The sequence below is a fragment of the Pan troglodytes genome, chromosome 5, assembly GCF_028858775.2.
Source record: "Pan troglodytes isolate AG18354 chromosome 5, NHGRI_mPanTro3-v2.0_pri, whole genome shotgun sequence".
Classification (NCBI taxonomy): domain Eukaryota; kingdom Metazoa; phylum Chordata; class Mammalia; order Primates; family Hominidae; genus Pan; species Pan troglodytes.
This window is the reverse complement of record NC_072403.2, coordinates 161,931,595-161,940,042: the sequence shown is the minus strand read 5'-3', so window position 1 is coordinate 161,940,042 and position 8,448 is coordinate 161,931,595.

The window sequence follows — 8,448 nt, the reverse complement described above, 5'->3', positions numbered from 1 at the left end:
TCAGGCGAGCCCATCCGGTGACCCTCCCTGGGGCTCCGGCCCCACTCTTTCTTACTTCTTCACCTACATATTTTCACGTGTTTCAGGATCGAAACCATGAAAAGTCATGTGTGAAAGGCTCCCCCGCCCCTGCCTTCGTCCACTCTCATTGGCCACAGCCCGGAATGAGACATGATTGGATTCTTTGAATCTTTCCAGGGAGTCTTTATGCCATTTCAAACGCATATGTATAGATATTCTTCATTCAGACTTGGATATGTTTTGCTCTTGATGAAACCTGTCTCCCTGTCCTTCAGTTTCCCCTCCCGCTATAGTGGATGTTTCACCATCTTCTGCCCAAGCTGGGTCATCACAATCACAGACAAGAGTGTCGCCAGCATTGCCATCCGTGACATGAGACGCTTTAAAGGTGCATTAATTTGCACAGCAATTCTGTGTCTGGAAATCTATTCTACACAATTAAGTTGAGATTCATGCAAGCACAGTTTCTGCAGCATTTAGTTTTTCTAAAAGTAACTGACTGGAGACCGTCTGGATCTTCAGACACGGACACTGGTAACATTTGTTGTGATGCAGTCATTCTATGTAATGTGCAGAGATAAAAAGGAAAAGAATCTGTATGTGCAGGTATTGGAAGATCTTGAAAGTGTGTTATTTTGAGATAGGATCTGCGTTCAGCAGAGTGCCTATGGGCTTATATTTACTTTAAAGACCAGCACTGATACATGTACACATCTCTACTGTTAGTAAGGAAAACAGTATTTCCGTATCTTATTGCCAGTCTTTTTAGGAAATATCAATATAGCTGAAAAGCCATGGTGGCAGATATTGGTCATCACCCGCCAAGATTCTACACTGCCCTACACATGGTCCCAGCTGAGGTTGCCGGAGGAACAGGATGTGGAATGCAGTCACGTTTCAGTGAAGAACCTGAAGTCAAACTGGACCATGTGTCTTGTCTTGATCTCTGCCTCTTCACCCAATCCCCACCTGGTCAGGCAGTGACCCTGGAGGAACTGGGACCATGCTTGGTGGGCAGTGAAGATGGGGAGCCAATTTTGGGAGCATGGTGAACATGGAGAGTCGGGACCCCACAGCAACTGGGGAGGAGCTCATGTGATGCTGGGAACACTGGGAAGACATGGAGCCTAGGCACAGCACTCACTGCTCCTCCCATCTGGGATAGGATTGGGGTGGTGATGAGAAAAGTTTCCTGAGTAGCACAATTCCCAAGCATGGCAGAATGGCTGGCCCCGGTTGCCACTATGCCCAGCCCATCCTACTTTATATTCTGTCAAGAGCAATTTTTAAAACACTGTATCCAGAACATAGACAAAGATAACCAACCACATGGGGAGATAAGATAGCAACAACAGGAACCAGCTGAAATGTGCAACAGAGACAGAAAATACATGGAACCTCTAGATCAGTCCTCTGATAGAAATATAATGCAAGCCACAAGTGTGAGCCACACAGGAAATTTTAAATATTCTAGTGAACACATTGAAAAAATAAAAAGAAACAGGTGAAATATATTTTTACAACATTTTTAACTCAATATGTTTTAACTAAAATTTTTTAACCAAAATTATTATTTCAACATGTCATCAATGGAAAAATGAATAATGAGACATTTGACATTTTTATACTAAACCTTTGGAATTTGGTGTGCACCATATACTGACAGTACTTCTCAATTTAAACTAGTTGTATTGCAAGCTCTTAATAGCCTCATGTAGCTAGTAACTGCTGGGTTAGACTTTGCAGCTTTAGATTTTAGAATTATCTTGCTGGGCGCGGTAGCTCACCCCTGTAATCCCAGCCCTTTGGGAGGCCAAGGCGGGTGGATCACCTGAGGTCGGGAGTTCGAGACCATCCTGACCAACCTGGTGAAACCCCTTATCTACTAAAAATACGAAAATTAGCTGGGTATGGTAGTGCGCGCCTATAGTCCCAGCTACTCAGGAGGCTGAGGCACGAGAATCAATTGAACCCAGGAAGTGGAGGTTGCAGTGACCTGAGATCATGCCACTCCACTTCAGCCCTGGCCAGCGAGTGAGACTCTGTCTCAAAAAAATAAATAAATAAAATAAAATAAAAATTATCAGAGTTATCAGGCAGGGATTTACAAATAACTATGCTTACTATGTTTCAATAGCTTTAAAATAATGAAAAAAATCATTGAGCAAAAAATTTTCCTGGTTTTCTTGCTCTGTTGTTGCTATGGCACATGGAACCTGCCAGTTAGAGCTAAACAGTCAGTTTTGCTGTTTCTAGGCAGGAAAATGCTCACATCACAAGTAAATGTCCAGGCATCCTAGGAGGTTTCCCTGGTAATGTATATTTTCATTAGTCAATTCCAGTCTTAAAGGTACTATTCTCCTGACTTTTTAATGTTTTCCTAGGGTGCCATCCTGTATGTGAAATCCAAAATTGATGATTTCTTCTCAAAGGCAATGTTACCATAATTCACACCATTTAGATATATTATAAAAAAGTGTTTAAATCTATTCAACATTGTTCATTAAGCTTCTGTCAGAATCATAAAAATATCTTGTTATGCCTGATTAATTCAACTGAGTTCAGTTTTGAAACAGTACTGCTGTTCTACAATGTGCTATTTATTGTTTAAGCCTAGAATTCATTAGTGTTTCCAATAACTGAAAGGGATGGAGTATTTTACTAAGATATCTATCAAAATTATAATAAATTTAAGACTGTGGGCTGATTTTATGAAATCTATAAAATATAGAAAGAATAGGAAGTAAAAATGAATTTAATATAGTCCTAGAATTCATTTTGTCTAAAAGCCAATGTTCAGTGAAAACATTGTTGTTTTTCTCTTCTGCAAACCTGAAGCAAGTAATGCTAGAAATGTGATTTTCTATAGAACTGACAGGTTGGTAAGATGATACATGACTGGAGTAGTATCATTCATCTGTTTAACATTTATAGCCTGGGAACATGCCTTATAATATGGCCAAATGCCTACAAGTTTCAATATACTCCCAAAGATAAGAGACTTTAAGCTCCTATGTTCACAAAGGAGTATTGTCTGTAAATTATATCTCAGTAAGTTTAATATTTATGAAAGGCGATAGGAGAGAAGACTAACAGTAGCTGAATAAGAGAAAAACAATAAGCTTGTCCGATCTACAAGTGCATCTATGAAAAGGTAGGTTAAGCTAGAAACCATTCTCCACCTCCTTGAGACTGTGACTAACAGCCTAGAACAGTACAAATCCACTGGATGAAGACAGGAAATAAGGTCAAGCTTCTGGCTCCCTCACCCAAATTACCCCAGAGAAACAATGGAAGGAAGAAGGAAACACTTGGCCAACAGACTACACAACAGCAACCCTGGTTGCAAGATAACAATGGAGTATTCTTTCTAAAATATGAAGGAAAAGAACTTGAGCCTAGAATTTTATATCCAGTCAAATTCTCATTTAAATAGGAAGGTATCTTTTCTGTTGCAGTCATAACAAATTGCCACATACTTACCTGCTTAAATCAGTACATCTTTATTATTTCACAGTCCTCTAGGTTGCAAGTCTGAGATGGCTTGATTGGTTTCTCTGCTCCCAGTTCCTCAAGGTCAAGGTCAAGGTGTCCACCTGCTGGGCTCTGATTGGGAGGCTCTGGGAAGCATCTGCTTCCAAGTGCACTCAGGTTGATGGCAGAATCCAGTCCTTGGACCTGTGGGACTGAGGTCCCAGCTTCCCTGCAGGCTGTCAGCTGCAGCCCTTCCCTAACTCCCAGAGGCCCCTCTCCAGTCTTGCTCATGGCCCCCACATCTCAGAGCCAGCAACAGTGCATGGAATCCTTCTCATGCTTAGAATCTCTCTGACATTGGACGCATCTTTCTTGGCTCCAGCCTGAGAAAATTCTCTGCTTTTTAGAGCTCATGTGATGGCACTGGGCCCACTCAGAGAATCCAGGAAAATCTCTCTGTTTTAAGGTCAACTGATTAGTAACTTTAATGATGACTGTACAGAGCCTAGACTAGCGGTACCTAGACTCTCAGTGCCTAGACTAGCAGTATCTATACTCACGGTACCTAGACTAGCGGTGCCTAGACTAGGAGCAGCTGGTTTCTCTAGGCCCCTCACCCCTTATTCTTTCCATCCCCTTCTTCCTGGCCCCCCTTCCTTTCCCATTTCCATTCCCATTTTCATAATCATTTCTTCTTTGCTTAAAATACTGGATTTTCCTACCGCTGGTATGCACCAGGCTCAAACAAACAGGCTAAGACAGCCGTTAGTTGTCCTATCATCAGTGTTTTCTAGAACATATCGTTCTAGAAAAGGTACAGGAAACTTGAGGGGGCAGCTTCCAAATCCTGCCCACCACGGTGTATCAGAAATATTCAAAACATAGAAAACTTGAAGGATATTTGCCTCCTAAAGATCCAAGTTGGAAATAGTTTAGAGGAAGGTACCTCAATAGCAAGAGAAACACAGGTGATGCGACAAGAGAACCGAGGAGGACAAGTGACCAAGGAATCTATTCCAGATTACTGTTATCCCACAACAAGGGGAAATGTGAAGTTGGGATCATAGAAACAACGAAGTATAGCTAAGAATAACTGAGAATTACAGCTAGGAAAATTATCAGGAAAATGGGGCTGGAGGTGGCACACGAAAGGGATAGGAAAACATGCTGAGACTTCTAAAATTAGGAATAAAACAAAACCAATAATACCAATAAATGTGACACATACTGGTATGAGTCATAGGTTAAGGCGGCCACCCTGAGAAGAAAACTAGAATGTATAACTTTTAAACCAACAGAAAAAAACCCTCAGTATACTAAATGGAACACAGCTACGGAGGGGAAATGCCAGCATTAAAAAACACAATAAATACATGTGCACCAGGCACAGTGGCTCACGCCTGTAATCCCTGCACTTTGGGAGGCTGAGGTGGGAGGATCGCTTGAGCTCAGGAGTTCAAGACCAGCCTGGGTAATATAGGCAGACCCCACCTCTACAGACAAATATAGAAAATTAGCCCAGTGGGTGGCGCATGCTTGTAGTCCTGGCTACTCGGAGGCTGAGGCAGTAAGATGGCCTGAGCCCAGGAGTTAGAGGCTGCAGTGAGCTCTGACCACGCTGCTGCACTCCAGCCTGGGCAGCAGAGGGAGATCCCATATCTTAAAACAAACAAACAAAAAAGATGGCATAGCTAAATCCTAAACAGTAATAATTATAATAAAGGTGAATTGCTAAACTCATCACATAAATCAGTGAAACTCCCAGGTTGGATTTTACAATATCAAATAATATACACTATTTTCAAAAGGCAATGTTAAATGTAAAGCTTAAAAATGGAAGGTATCTACCAAGAAAGGCTACTTTATTTGTTCGTTCGTTTCTTTTAGCGACTGCAATATGCCTTATTGTTCTTGGAAAGGGCTCAGGGTTTGGCTTTAAATCAGGCTGCATGCTTTTCATCAGTCCCACATCTCTCTCCCCATGCCAAGCTGGCTCCAGCTAGCAATGCCACATTAAATTCCAGGGAGACCTTTAGAAACTTCCAGAAGCCTCCCCTCCTCCTGACCCCCCACCCCTGCAGTCCAAGATCTCCCATGTTGGCCCACGACCCCTGCTTGGGGTCCAGCCTGGAACTCACTGATCCGACCCACTCCGGACCAGCCTGGTAGCAGGAGTAGAGGCTGGAGGCAAACACCCAACTCTGCGCCAGCACCTGTGCCACTGGAGACCTGGAGCCCAGGGTGTGATATGCTTGGAGGAAGCAGAGGGTCCCTGTGTGAGTCACCCCAGCCCTCAAGGCTGTCATAGCTCCAGTGGCCCCACCCCGCCCACTTGCAACTCCAGGCCATGGGTCCAGAAATGCCTGGATTCTTGCTCCCTTTCAGACCCCAACCTTTCTTTTCTCCTTCTCTTTCCTCCTGGCCCCCTTATCTTTTCCCATTTCCATTCCCACTTTCAGACTCGTTCCTTATTTGTTTAAAGCACAGATTTTCGGCTGGGTACTGTGGCTCATGCCTGTAATCCCAGCACTTTGGGAGTCTGAGGTGGGCAGATCACGAAGTCAGGAGTTCAAGACCAGCCTGGCCAACATAGTGAAACCCCGTCCCTACTAAAAATACAAAAAAATTAGCTGGGTGTGTTGGCTGGCACCTGTAATCCTAGCTACTGGGGAGGCTGAGGCAGGAGGATCTCTTGAACCTGGGAGGCGGAGGTTGCAGCGAGCCGACATTGCACAACTGCACACCAGCCCCTGCGACAGTGAGAGACTCTGTCTAAAAAAAAAAAAAAAAAGGCAAGATTCGTTTGGCCCTGGTGCACTCTAGGCTCAGTCAAACCAGCTGAAGTCTATCATTATGCTGTCCATCATTATGCTATGTTTTTCTAGAAGATTCTATCCTGTTGAAGCACCCCCAGACTGGTTGAAAACCAAGTTACTCTTCCTTGGAAAATCTTTGTGGACACCCAGGTGGGCATACAAATTTCCAAGTCTTGGCCAGTTTCAGTGGCTCACACCTGTAATCCCAGCACTATGGGAGGCCGAGGCAGGTGGATCACCTGAGGCCAGGAGTTTAAGACCAGCCTAGCCAACATGGTGAGACCTGTCTCTACTAAAATTGCAAAAATTAGTTGGGCACAGTGGCACGCCCTGTAATCCTAGCTACTTGGGAGGCTGAGTTAAAAGAATCGCTTCAACCTGGGAGGAGGCGGTTGCACTGAACTGAGATCATCCCACTTCACTCCAGCCTGGGCAACAGAGTAAGACTCAGTCTCAAGAAAAAAAAAAAAAAAGACAAAAAAGTATTACCAACTTGTGCCAGCCATGAGGTCTACAACCTCGATGCTGCCACCCTCAGGACGCTGGGGGTTACAACCTCCACTCCAGCTCCCCTCTGAACCTGTGCTTTTCCTCTGAGCCCCATTCACTCCCACAACTGTCTCATTCATTCATTGGTTCACTCAGCCTCCAACCTCCCTTAAATCATGTCAGGCTCACCAGCTGATGGAGAGAAAAATCATCCTTTGTGGGTCTGAAAAACATGTCTGAATCCTGATGGTGGGTCTTGCTTTCATTTCCACCCCCTCACAGCAGTCAGGGCCATGAAGAGGCCATGGCCTGGGCTCAGAGCTCCAGCTCTCCTCAGGGTGGGCCTGGCATTTGCTGACTTCAGGGAGGGTGGCAGCGCTCACAACTGAAATAGGAGACCTTCCCTGGGTCCTTAGCATGTGCAAGGATAGGGTTCTTTGTAGAATCTGCTCATTTCATCTGTGTTCATAGCATCTGTCATTTTCCACACACGGACATCCATGCCCAGAAAGCTGAAGAAGCTTGCACAGGAATATTCAGCCACAATATCAGCTGACTTCCATGGCTGAATGCACAATCTCTAGATCCCGGCCATTGCAATAACCTTTGGGCCACTTCTATGCCCATCCTGGGCAGGCCTGAGTCTAGTGGCCAGATGCCTGCAGCAGGGGTGAGGCAGGAGGGCCCAGGTGTGCACACAGGCCCCTCCTCCTGTCACCTGGCTGTCCTGCTTGGGGCTCTCCTGCCAGCCTCCTTCTGCCTTCCTCCTGTTCCCCCAGTCACTGGCCCAGGTCACCCGGCCTCAGGGGTGGTGCTGCCAGGGACTTCCCAGTGGCCTCCTCCCAGGACTAACCTGAGCTCCTGCCCCTAGCCCTGTACGTGGGAGGCTTTTCTCACACACAGATCCCTGGGCCCACCAAGCTATTCCCCTCCCAAATCTGAGAACTGCCCACCCCCGTGTGACTGTTGTCCTGCCGACCACCCTTCATGTGGCCCCTCCTGGACAGAGGCTCTAGTGCATCAGGCCAGAACCTTTTGGCTCCTGTGTCCCTGCTCAGTCACAGAGATGGCTGCCATCCCATGTCCCTGTCCTGAAGCATAGTCAGGCCCTGGGCTTGGTCCAGGCCTCCTCCCCTTTCCCACAGCCTCAGGACCCTGGGGATTGATGGTCACCAGGTGAAGGTCTCCCCACATGAAGACTGTGTGGAGTGGGAGGTCTGTGCCTATTTTTCTCATTCATTGGGGAACGGGCTGAGTGGCTGGGGGCAGAGTGGGACTCAGGGGCTCTGCCCAGTCCTTACTCCAGGCTAAGCCCTCCCTTGCGGCCAAGGCCCCCCACCTCCCTCTGGCTTCTACCCGCAGATCTAGATGGTTCCATGGTGACTCAGAGGAGGATGCACTCGGGTGTCCCCTTTGAGGATGGCTGCAGGGACCATCCAGGGACTGAGCCGAGGTGCGGATACAGCCACGGATTTGGGTGTTGTTAGACACAGAAGGGTGTGTAGCAAAGTGAGCCCCACGCATGCGTAGACTCTTCCCTCGGCTTCTGCTCTCCATGGAAACACAATTGATCACATCATGATTGATCACCGTAGCCCTCTAGGGCTTTCTTTCTTTTCTTTTTTTTTTTTTCCAGAAGTCATAAAGG